The sequence below is a fragment of the Bos mutus genome, chromosome 5 (assembly GCF_027580195.1).
Source record: "Bos mutus isolate GX-2022 chromosome 5, NWIPB_WYAK_1.1, whole genome shotgun sequence".
Lineage (NCBI taxonomy): Eukaryota > Metazoa > Chordata > Mammalia > Artiodactyla > Bovidae > Bos > Bos mutus.
Window position 1 is genome coordinate 55,476,418 of NC_091621.1, and position 12,550 is coordinate 55,488,967.

The following is a 12,550-nucleotide window of genomic DNA, read 5'->3' on the forward strand; positions in this document are numbered from 1 at the left end:
TCAAAACTGATCATCTCTCAAATATGTTTTAACCATTATACAATCAGGCTTTTTGAGCTCTTCCTCTTTCCACTAATCCATGTCATCTTGACAGCTCTAGAATTATAAAAGTTTAAGAAAGGAATTGGGTTATCTGCTTTAACTGTTGGTTTAGTGGTCTAAAAAAAAAAGCCAGAAGTTCACTCTGATAACAAATACATATATATCCAAAATATGTGCTCATTTATCAGAGGGTTACAAACCCAGTGGAAGCCAAAATATTTCACTGAAACTTACAATCTCTTTTTTACATTATAAATGGACCTCAACATTTCTGATGTGAAGGAAATTCTAAAAGAAGGAAATTTTACACTATAATGACTAAAAATGAAGACATTTACTGTAAGCAAAGAAGAGATAAGATCCATTAGACAGTTTCCTTATCTCCTTAGTCATCATGGATAACATTCTCCTTTTCCTACAATAAGTCTAATTGAGGAATGCCCTTTGATAATACTCCTGGCTCTAATTCCTTCTATTTATTGAGAGATCAGCTTTCAGTGTTAATTATGTATCTGATGATCTAGGCCTTGAGCCAAAACATTGATTTTTAGTAGAATTCAAATAATAAGCTGACATCTAAAGTGTTTAGGTACAATGAGAATGTATAGGTATCAAAAAAACTTTGATCATATAATGGTTAAAAAAGTCCTTATTGCCAAATTCAGACTGCAACTGAAGAAAGTAGGGAAAACCACTAGACCATTCAGGTATGACCTAAATCAAAACCCTTGTGATTATACAGTAGAAGTGAGAAATAGATTTAAGGGGCTAGATCTGATAGATAGAGTGTCTAATGAACTATGGACTGAGGTTTGTGACATTGTACAGGAGACAGGGATCAAGACCATCCCCATGGAAAAGAAATGCAAAAAAGCAAAATGGCTGTCTGGGGAGGCCTTACAAATAGCTGTGAAAAGAAGAGAAGTGAAAAGCAAAGGAGAAAAGGAAAGATATAAACATGTGAATGCAGAGTTCCAAAGAATAGCAAGAAGAGATAAGAAAGCCTTCCTCAGTGAGCAATGCAAAGAAATAGAGGAAAACAACAGAATGGGAAAGACTAGCAATCTCTTCAAGAAAATTAGAGATATCAAGGGAACATTTCATGCAAAGATGGGCTCGATAAAGGACAGAAATGGTACGGACCTAACAGAAGCAGAAGGTATTAAGAAGAGGTGGCAAGAATACACAGAAGAACTGTACAAAAAAGATCTTCATGACCCAGATAATCACGATGGTGTGATCACTCACCTAGAGCCAGACATCCTGGAATGTGCAGTCAAGTGGGCCTTAGAAAGCATCACTACAAACAAAGCTAGTGGAGGTGATGCAATTCCAGTTGACCTATTTCAAATCCTGAAAGATGATGCTGTGAGAGTGCTGCACTCAATATGCAAGCAAATTTGGAAAACTCAGCAGTGGCCACAGGACTGGAAAAGGTCAGTTTTCATTCCAATCCCAAATAAAGGCAATGCCAAAGAATTGTCAAACTACCACACAATTGCACTCATCTCACATGCTAGTAAAGTAATGCTCAAAATTCTCCAAGCCAGGCTTAAGCAATACGTGAACCATGAACTTCCAGATGTTCAAGCTGGTTTTAGAAAAGGCAGAGGAACCAGAGACCAAATTGCCAACATCTGCTGGATCATGGAAAAAGCAAGAGACTTCCAGAAAAACATCTATTTCTGCTTTATTGACTATGCCAAAGCCTTTGACTGTGTGGATCACAATAAACTGTGGAAAATTCTGAAAGAGATGGGAATACCAAACCACCTGACCTGCCTCTTGAGAAACGTATATGCAGGTGAGGAAGCAACAGTTAGAACTGGACATGGAACAACAGACTGGTTTCAAATAGGAAAAGGAGTACATCAAGGCTGTATATTGTCACCCTGCTTATTTAACTTCTATGCAGAATACATCATGAGAAACGCTGGGCTGGAAGAAGCACAAGCTGCAATCAAGATTGCTGGGAGAAATATCAATAACCTCAGATATGCAGATGACACCACCCTTATGGCAGAAAGTGAAGAGGAACTAAAAAGCCTCTTGATGAAGGTGAAAGAGGAGAGTGAAAAAGTTGGCTTGAAGCTCAACATTCAGAAAATGAAGATCATGGCATCTGGTCCCATCACTTCATGGGAAATAGATGGGGAAACAGTGGAAAGAGTGTCAGACTTTATTTTTTTGGGCTGCAAAATCACTGCAGATGGTGACTGCAGCCATGAAATAAAAGACGCTTACTCCTTGGAAGGAAAGTTATGACCAACCTAGATAGCATACTGACAAGCAGAGACATTACTTTGCCAACAAAGGTCTGTCTACTCAAGGCTATGGTTTTTCCAGTGGTCATGTATGGATGTGAGAGTTGGACTGTGAAGAAAGCTGAGCACCGAAGAATTGATGCTTTTGAACTGTGGTGTTGGAGAAGACTCTTGAGAGTCCCTTGGACTGCAAGGAGATCCAACCAGTCCATTCTGAAGGAGATCAGCCCTGGGAGGGATTGGGGGCAGAAGGAGAAGGGGACGACAGAGGATGAGATGGCTGGATGGCATCACTGACTTGATGGATGTGAGTCTGGGTGAACTCTGGGAGTTGGTGATGGACAGGGAGGCCTGGCGTGCTATAATTCATGGGGTTGCAAAGAGTCGGACACGACTGAGCGACTGAACTGAACTGAACTGAAGAAAATGTATGGTAGGGAGGCTATTGGGTTTGATCTAGGCTATAGTCACTTACTATGTGAGCAAATTTGGAAAATTTTGTTAAAGTCTCTGAACTCCAGCTTTACCATTAGTGAATTGAGAGTGTAACATTGCATATCTTATTGAAGCCCAGTATGAAACTAGGTAATTTAATAACATTTCTGTAGCTAACCCCAGCAAATAATAGATTATCAATGCCTGCGTGCCTGCCAAGTAGCTTCAGTTGTGTCTGATTCTTTGTGATGCTATGGACTGTAACCCACCAGGCTCCTCTGAATACTGCAGTGGGTTGCCATTTCCTCCTCCAGGGGAATCTTCCTGACCCAGGAATCAAACCTGAGTCTCTGGCAGGCCGGTTCTTTACCACTAGTGCCACCAGGGTAGCCCCCAGGGCCACCTGGAAGCCTGAATGATACCTCAACTGTGTGTGTGTGTGTGTGTGTATGTGCATACTGAAATAAGCTTATAGTATAATCCTGTAACTTTGCAATTGTTGCTTTTCATTTCAGTTATACAAACAGTCTTAGTTTATTATTTTTTAATGTAAGAAATAAGATTTGCATTTCAAATTTGTGAGAGCCTGACAATTTTTTTTTTTTTTTTTCTATCAGCTCTTTGGCAAGGGAACAAAAAAAAGATATAGAGTTAGAGTAAGGTACAGAGACATGTTTCCTTTAAGTGAGGCTGTTCAAATTTTAAGCAAAGCAATCACATTAAGCTAGCAATAGCACCCATTGTTTGCTCGTTATGACTACACAATTCAGTCTGTTAAACTGTAAACTAGCAATAGAAGGTCTACACGGATATGCTGATAGGCTAAGATGCAGAATGTAAATATCTAACATATGTTTAAATCCTCTGGTAGATGAAGAATTATTTAGAAACATAAGGAAACATTAATAAACACACACATATACAGGAAATACCCCATTTTCAACTGCCAATTCAGTCTAATATGAGTAGGAATATCATTCTAATACCACAAAGTTAAATTGCATTGCACTTCCCTTTCTCAGCAACTGGCTAATTCAATCATAGCACATAGATTTTTCATCAGTTTTTAATTTGCTTAATTTTTATGAGCTGGTGGTTTAGAAAATTTCCCATTTTTCAACCCTAAGACTGTACGGATAAAGCCATGCGCTATTCTTTCTGTGTCATTTTCATTTTAATATAGATTTTATAGTTCATTACCTGTCAATCAGTTTTAAATGGCACAGTATTCATTTTATCATGTTCAGTAAAACTGTTTTATGCTTCTTTCAATGTCTTACATTCATTTTAGACTGAGCCCTATTTATTTCTCTAAAAGCCATAGCCATCTGTAGCTGTGCACATTTGAACTTGTATTTATTTTAGCAAATGCAATATTTTGCTTTATGTAGTATATTCATTTAGGATATTTATTCAAGCAAGTAAATTCTGAGGAAGCAGAGCTGTGTAAATGCTTTATCTGTGGCAAGCCATTTTATGTCCTATGTTTTTATTTGTCTCAAACTTTGAGGGATACAATTTCAAACACAACTTAAAGTACTGACACAGTATACTTTGTCACCTGACTATTTCTAATCTAACAAACCATACTTACAGAATTAACATTCAAAGCCATTGAGCAACAAACATAAGTTTTGAGCCTCAGAGTTTTCACATAAATTAACACAAATATTTAACAAATGGAAAATAGGATATTTTTTTAAATTACAAAGTATCTTTTTTTCACATAGATTTGTTCCTTTTTTCCACCATCACGTTTTCTTCATTTGACAACTTACTCTTCATTAAATAGATATTAGCTTTATTTCTCCTCTTTTAACTAAAAATATTAAAGAGGCTTTTAATGTTAAAAAATTAGATACATCATAAGTCAAACAGGAACATTTAGAAAAATTTCCTGAGGAGCTAATTAGTATAGGTAGTTTTACTGAAGGGACTTTTGTTCTATGAAATAATGTTAGAAATAATTTAAGAAGGTATTTATGACATTCTGTTAAAATATACCAAAAGATTATTACCGTAACAGAAATTTGTGTGGAGTGCTGGTGAAGCAACTCCCTAGAAAAGCAAAGGAACAAAATCCTGACTTATAGCACTGGTAGATTTCCATAATGTAAATATTTCCACCACTGTCAATTTAAAGACAACAACATTTAAATAATCGTCTCTTTTGTACTGAAAACCCAGATCAGCATACGACAGCTTCCTAAAATCTAATGTAAAATTTCTTATTGTATGTGTAAGTTAATTCCTATAGGATAAAGAGAATTATTTCCTCACTACTCCAGGATCCTCAGCATTTTCTTTAACCAAATAACTAATTTTTCCTTCCAGAATTCACATGACCTACTGTCTCTCATACCCTGTTGCATTAGGTAAAGTCAATATATTTGCCATCCTCATTTTGCTTTTGTTCACCTCTCATATATTGGATTGACATTGTCACCTCTAGTCCATGACTTTTCTTGTTTTTGAAGTTCATGTCTAAGCTTGCTACCTCCCTGAAAATATTCCAGCTAGCTATATTTATTTTACTTACAAAGACACTTCAGAAATTCTATGCTTTATTTTTCCTCATTCTTTGAAAATACATATCACTTTGTATCTCAGTTCAACTAGTATATTTTTATAATTTTGTTATGTTGTATGTATGTGTAATAAAACTAGCATTTTGTTTGAGATATTTGCATGTAGAAATATGATATATTCTTTTACCTTTGTGTGTCTAATCTTTTTAAAAGTAAATGTTTTTTTCCAATAGAATTTTTTTTTTTTTTTTTTTTTATTTCCAGGGACGTGTGTGATGTTATCCAGGGACCCAATCTTCGACTGGACTCTATCCTTGAAGTCTAGCTTCTCAGATTTCACTTCCACTTGGCCACCTCCTTGTCTTGGGCAACCTGGTCCCGCTCAGGAGCTACACACAGAGCCACACCTCCCAGGCCCCCTAGAATTTTTTGAGTAAAGTTAATTTGCAATGTTTCAAGTGTACAGCAAAGTGATTCAATTAAATGTATGTGTATATATATATATATATTCTTTTTCAGATTCCTTTCCATTATAGGTTATTATAAGATATTGAGTAGAATTCCCTGTTCTATACAGTAGGTCCTTGTTGTTATCTATTTTATAGTAGTGTATATCTGTTAATCCCAAACTCCTAATTTATTCCTCCTCCACCAGTCCCTTTGGTGCATGCATGCTAAGTCGCTTTAGTCATGTCTGACTGTTTGTGACCCTATGGACTGTATCCCACCAGGATCTTCTGTCCATGGGATTCTCCAGGCAATGATACTGGAGTGGGTTGCTATTTCTTTCTCCATGGGATCTTTTCAACCCAGGGGGATCTTCCCAAACCAGGAATCATATCAGCATCTCTTAAGTCTCCTGCATTGGCAGGTAGGTTCTTTACCACTAGCACAACCCGGGAACCTTGTCCTTTTGGTAACCATAAGATTATTTTCTTTGTCTATGAATCTGTCTCTAGTTTGTAAAGTTATTTATGTAATATTTTAGATTCCACATGTAAGTGATATTACATGGTATTTGTCTTTGTATAACTTCTCTTATTATCATAATCTCTAGGTCCATCCATGTTGCTGTAAATAGCAATATTCATTTTTTGTTATGGCAGAGCAATATCCCATTATGTATATATATCACATCTTCTTTATCCATCATTTGTTGATGGACAGTTTGATTGCTTGCCTTGGCTATTGTAAGTAGTGCTACTATGAACTCTGGAATGCATGCATCTTTTCAAGTTAGAGTTTTCTCCAGATACATGCCCAGGAGTAGGAGTGTTGGATTATATGATAATTCATAACTCCATTTTTAGTTTTTAAAGGAACCTCCATAGTGTTCTCCCTAATAGATACAGGGTAATTCTCAATAATTGCCTGACTTTCTCTAAGTGCATTTTTAATATTGTCTTTATCAGGCTAAAAACTGTGCTGTATATATAAATGCACTTACTAAAACATTTAGGATTCTTTTAGAACTAAAATAATCATCAGTCAGTTCAATTCAGTCACTCAGTCATGTCCGACTCTTTGCGACCCCGTGAATCACAGCACGCCAGGCCTCCCTGTCCATCTCCCAAAGTTCACTCAAACTCACATCCATTGAGTCAGTGATGCCATCCAGCCATCTCATCCTCTGTTGTCCCCTTCTCCTCCTGCCCCCAATCCCTCCCAGCATCAGAGTCTTTTCCAATGAGTCAACACTTCACATGAGGGGGCCAAAGTACAGGAGTTTCAGCTTTAGCATCATTCCTTCCAAAGAAATCCCAGGGCTGATCTCCTTCAGAATAGACTGGTTGGATCTCCTTGCAGTCCAAGGGACTCTCAAGAGTCTTCTCCAACACCACAATTCAAAAGCATCAATTCTTTGGTGCTCAGCTTTCTTCACAGTCCAACTCTCACTGGACCACTGGAAAAAAACATAGCCTTGACTAGACGAATCTTTGTTGGCAAAGTAATGTCTCTGCTTTTGAATATGCTATCTAGGTTGGTCATAACTTTCCTTCCAAGGAGTAAGCGTCTTTTAATTTCATGGCTGCAGTCACCATCTGCAGTGATTTTGGAGTCCAAAAAAATAAAGTCTTACACTGTTTCCCCATCAATTTGCCATGCAGTGATGGGACCAGATGCTATGATCTTCGTTTTCTGAATGTTGAGCTTTATGCCAACTTTTTCACTCTCCACTTTCACTTTCATCAAGAGGCTTTTTAGTTCCTCTTCACTTTCTGCCGTAAGAATGGTGTCATCTGCATATTATATAACCTCTCTATTATAACCTTTCTTTAAGTTTCCCAGAAAAATTAATACAATTTTCAAAGAAAACTTTGACTTCCATTATTTTATTAACTTCCTGATATTTTGTACTTCATTTTCTTGTTTATTCACACTAAGGGACAGGGGCACCAAAGATTAACACCAATGAAACCACAAAGTAGTATTACATGTTATTTTTTTTTTATTCCAAAACATACAGTGAAAACAGAATGTATCAAATATATTTTGTTCACTTTTGTTTTACCCTAAGTAGATTTTCATATTTTTTACAAATGAAATATTTTCTCTTTCAAAGAAATCACATTCTGTAAAAACAGCTTGAAAAACCACTGGCCCAGAATATGTGATTGGTAGGGGAAGCTGAGAGGCTTGTAAAATGCAAATTGAGTAAGCAGTAGGAAGCAGTGTTGAATTAGGAGACATGCCAAAAGTATTTGGAAGCTCTTAACATAGGGGAATAATAAACACAACCACAGAAACAAAGCTGAATATATGCTTCATGTCTTTGGGATGAGTTTTTCTGTTGAGTATATAAGAACCATACAGAGAGCCAGCATCAGTAGATTTCAGCATCTGATACTGGGAATACATCAAGCCAAACGCTATAGGGATTTAACAGTGCAAAGAAGCAATCAAGTTGCTGTTTTCCTTTCCTCCTCTGAAAAGAGACTACAGAGTTATGAGGACAAAGTGTACGCAGATCCTACAAATCTGATTTCAAATGTTGGCCCCACCATTTACTAGCTGTGTTATCTAGGTAGGTTTTCTCGATAATATGTAGGATACTCAGCTAAACTTGAACTTCAGCTTACTGATAGATAATTGTGTAGTCTAAGAAGGGCTCAGATATTGCACATTATATAATTGTACTGCAAATATATATTCATTTGATATCTGAAATTTAAATTACTGGGCATTCTATATTTTTATTTGATAAATCTTGCAACCTTATATCTAGGTGAGTTATGTAATATCTCTAAGTCTCAATTATCTCATCTACAATGAAATAGCAATAATTGTAATGATGGGATAAAATTTACGAGAATACACACTCAACATTAAAAAAACTAATAACATGGCATCTGGTCCCATCACTTCATGGCAAATAGATGAGGAAACAATGGAAACAGTGACAGACTTTATTTACTTGGGCTGCAAAATCACTGCAGATGGTGACTGCAGCTGTGAAATTAAAAGACACTTGCTCCTTGGAAGAAAAGCTATGACCGACCTAGACAGCATATTAAAAAGCAGAGACATTACTTTGCCAATAGAGGTCAATATAGTCAAGGCTATGGATTTTCCAGTAGTCATTATGGATATGAGAGTTGGACCATAAAGACGGCTGAGCACTGCAAAATTGATCCTTTTGATTGTAGTATTGAAGAAAACTCTTGAGTTCCTTGGAAAGCAAGATCAAATTAGTCAATCCTAAAGGAAATCAGTCCTGAATATTCATTGGAAGGACTAATGCTAAAACTGAAGCCTCAATACTTTGACCATATGATGTGATAAGCTGACTCATTAGAAAACACTCTGTTGCTGGGAAAGATTGAAGGCAAGGGGAAAAGGGGACAACAGAGGACCAGATGGTTGGATGGCATCATTGACTCAATGGACAAGAATTTGAGCAAACTTCAGGAGATGGTAAAGGACAGGGAAGTCTAGCTGCTGCAGTCCATGGGGTGGCAAAGAGTCAGACATGACTGAGTGACTTAATGACAGTGACACACACATACTATGTAAAAATACTATATATGTACAACACCAGGTACAAGGGAGTTCTTATAATTCTTAATTAAGCAAGCTTTATTCTTGCCATGTATCTTTAAAGAGACTTTATCTTTCTTCCCCTCCCAAGCCCTGCTCCTTACTTTTGATGAAATTTTGGGCAAATCCCATCACTTATCAAATTATGATAGTGTTTCTGTTTGTACATGTGTGCTGTGCTCAGTCACTCACTCGTGTCCAACTCTTTGCTACCCCATGTAGAAAAACCAGGCTCCTCTGTCTATGAAATTTCTGGGCAAGAATACCTGAGTGAAAAAAAAAAAAAGAATACCTGAGTGGGTTGTTATTTCCTTCTCCAAGGGATCTTCCTGACCCAGGAATCAAACCTGTGTATCTTATATCTCCTGAGTCATCAGGCAGATTCTTTACCACTAGTGCCATCTGAGAGAGCTTCTCTAGTCAGTAAATTAAATATCAATTTTCATTTAGTAGTCTTTATATGGGGCTTCCCTGGTGGCTCAGCAGTAAAGAATCCACATGCCAGTGCAAGAGACATGGGTTTGATCCCTGGCTTGAGAAGATCCCCTGGAGAAGGAAATGGCAACCCACTCCATAGTTTTGCCTGGGAAATCCCATGGGCAGAGGAGCCTAGGGGGGCTATCATCCATGAGGTTGTGAAAGAGTCAGACACGACTTAGCAATTAAACAATAAAAACAACATTCTGGATGTAGCTTTTGATTTAAAGTTGAGACCTTTTCTCTTCTCCAGGTTAGTCCTACCTCAGATAGAAACTAGGTATGGCATTTTTTTTCCAATCATCTATTTTTTCTAATCCTTTTCTCCTAGCTTTCAAACTATGGTTTGCAACCAACTAAGGTACATGCAATGGACCATAAGGACAGGATGGGGGAAAGTCTAGGAGGGAGAAGAGAAGAGGAATGTGAGAGGTCTTATTTGGCTGGTTACTGAAAAGTTATGTGTCTATTTTGTAGACATATCCTTGATAATCTCTATGTTTGGGAAGTAATTAAAGAAATTACTGGTCTCATGACTCTTTTCATAGATTGTTTGCAACCACCATCCTCAAAAACTTATATATCCATTTCAGCAGGTCTGACTCCCCCTTCAGTCCCTTATTATATCTGTGCATCTTATTGGTAGGGTTATGGTCTCAACCTGTAAAAGTTCATGTTACTGAGAGAAAATTATCTAAGAAATTCAATATCTGAGGATCATTGTTTAATTCAGTACTAAATTGTAAAGCGTGCATCTTATTTTAGTTTTTATTTTGTATTTTTGCAAATGGCATTTAAAAAATGTTTTCAATTGAGTGAAATATTCTTCAACTTCCAGAGTGCTTTACAGTTTTCAAAAGTTTCAAACACATGTTTTCATACAATCCTGTAATGTAAAAATAATCCTTTTTTTTAAACCCCCATCTCTATATTGACCCTCCCTCCTTCCCACTGGTAACCGCTAGTTTGTTCTGTATATCTTAGTCAGCATCTTGTTTTGTTTTACTCACTAGTTTTATCTCTTAGATTCCATGTAAAAGTGATATCATATGATATTTGTCTTTCTCTGTCTGACATTTCACCTAGTATTATATTCTCTAGGTCCATCCATGTTGCCAAAAACAGCATTATTTTGTACTTATTTATGGCTGAGTAGTATTCTAGTGTGTGTGTATATATATATATATATATACCTACATATATATGTGTGTGTGTGTGTCTTTATCCATTCATCTGGACACAGGTTGCTTCCATACCTTGGGAATTGTAAATAACACTTCTATGAGCATTGCAGTGCAAGTATCTTTGTGCTGGTGAGGATGTAGAGAAAAGGGAACCCTCCTATGCTGTTGATAGGAATGTAAATTGGTGAAGCCACTATGGAAAAGAGTATGGAGATATCTCAAAAATCTAAAAATAGAACTACCATATGACCCAGAAATTTTGCTCCTTTTATAAAACTGAAACAAAAAACAAAAGCACCAATTCAAGAATATACATACATCTTATTTTAAATAATATTCATTGTATTTTTGTTTTCTTAATGTTAATCACCTAGTTTAAAAGTGTAAAGCAGTGTTTATTTCTCAATGACATATTTTTAATATATTTTATCTCTGTCAAAAAGAGAGTAAGATCATAAAGACATAGACTGTTATATGATATTAATTTATTTTCAGCATCCTGATGTGCACTGTTGTTGAAGTGGATGTTTCAACTTTTGGTTGGCCAGATTAGGAATTGAGGTGTTGAATTTTAAAGAATGTCAGTTTAATTAATTTAGAGAAAGAGCAGAAGAAGTTGTCCTCTGAAATGTTCTTACAACACTTATAACAACAGATATGTATTTTTTTATTCATCCAACAACCAATTTTTCCATTGACTAGATGTCCTGTGTCTGGTTTGGTTCTGACACTAACTATGCAAATTAGCACAAGTCCCGCAGGTGAAGGCCTCAGTCCCATAGACTGTCCCTATTTCAGATGCTAATTACAGGTCTGGTCAGTCCAATTGTCTATCGAAGCCTCCTCAGTTTGATAATTTGCTAGAACTTCTCGCAAAACTCAGGAAGGTAATTTACTACAATGGTTTATTATAAAAGATACAGCTCAGGCACAACCAAATTGAAGATATGCATAGGGCGAGATACGAAGGAAGGGTGCTCCATGTACCCTTTCTGGACATGTCACCCTCCCAGCATCTCGATGTGTTCACTCCCCAGAAGCTATCTCAACTCCATTATAGTGTTTTTTTTTTTTTTTCTTTCTTTCTTTCTCTCTCTCTCTTTTTTAATGTTGGCTCCATTATGTTATGGAGAAGGCACTGGCGACCCACTCCAGTACTGTTGCCTGGAAAATCCCATGGACCGAGGAGCCTGGTAGGCTGCAGTCCATGGGGTCGCTAAGAGTCGGAGATGACTGAGCGACTTCACTTTCACTTTTCACTTTTATGCATTGGAGAAGGAAATGGCAACCCACGCCAGCATTCTTGCCTGGAGAATCCCATGGATGGGGGAGTCTGGTGGGCTGTCGTCTATAGGGTCACACAGAGTCGGACACGACTGAAGCGACTTAGCAGCAGCAGCAGCCATTATGTTAGCACAATTGATTAAATTGTTGGCCATTGATGACTAGACTCAACCTCCCCTCTGCAAGTGGGGCTGAAATTCCAAACTTCTAAATTGTGAGGTTGGTTCCTCTAACAACCAGCCCCTATTCTGAAGCTATCTAGAGCCAACTAAGAGTCACTTTATTAGCATAAATTCAG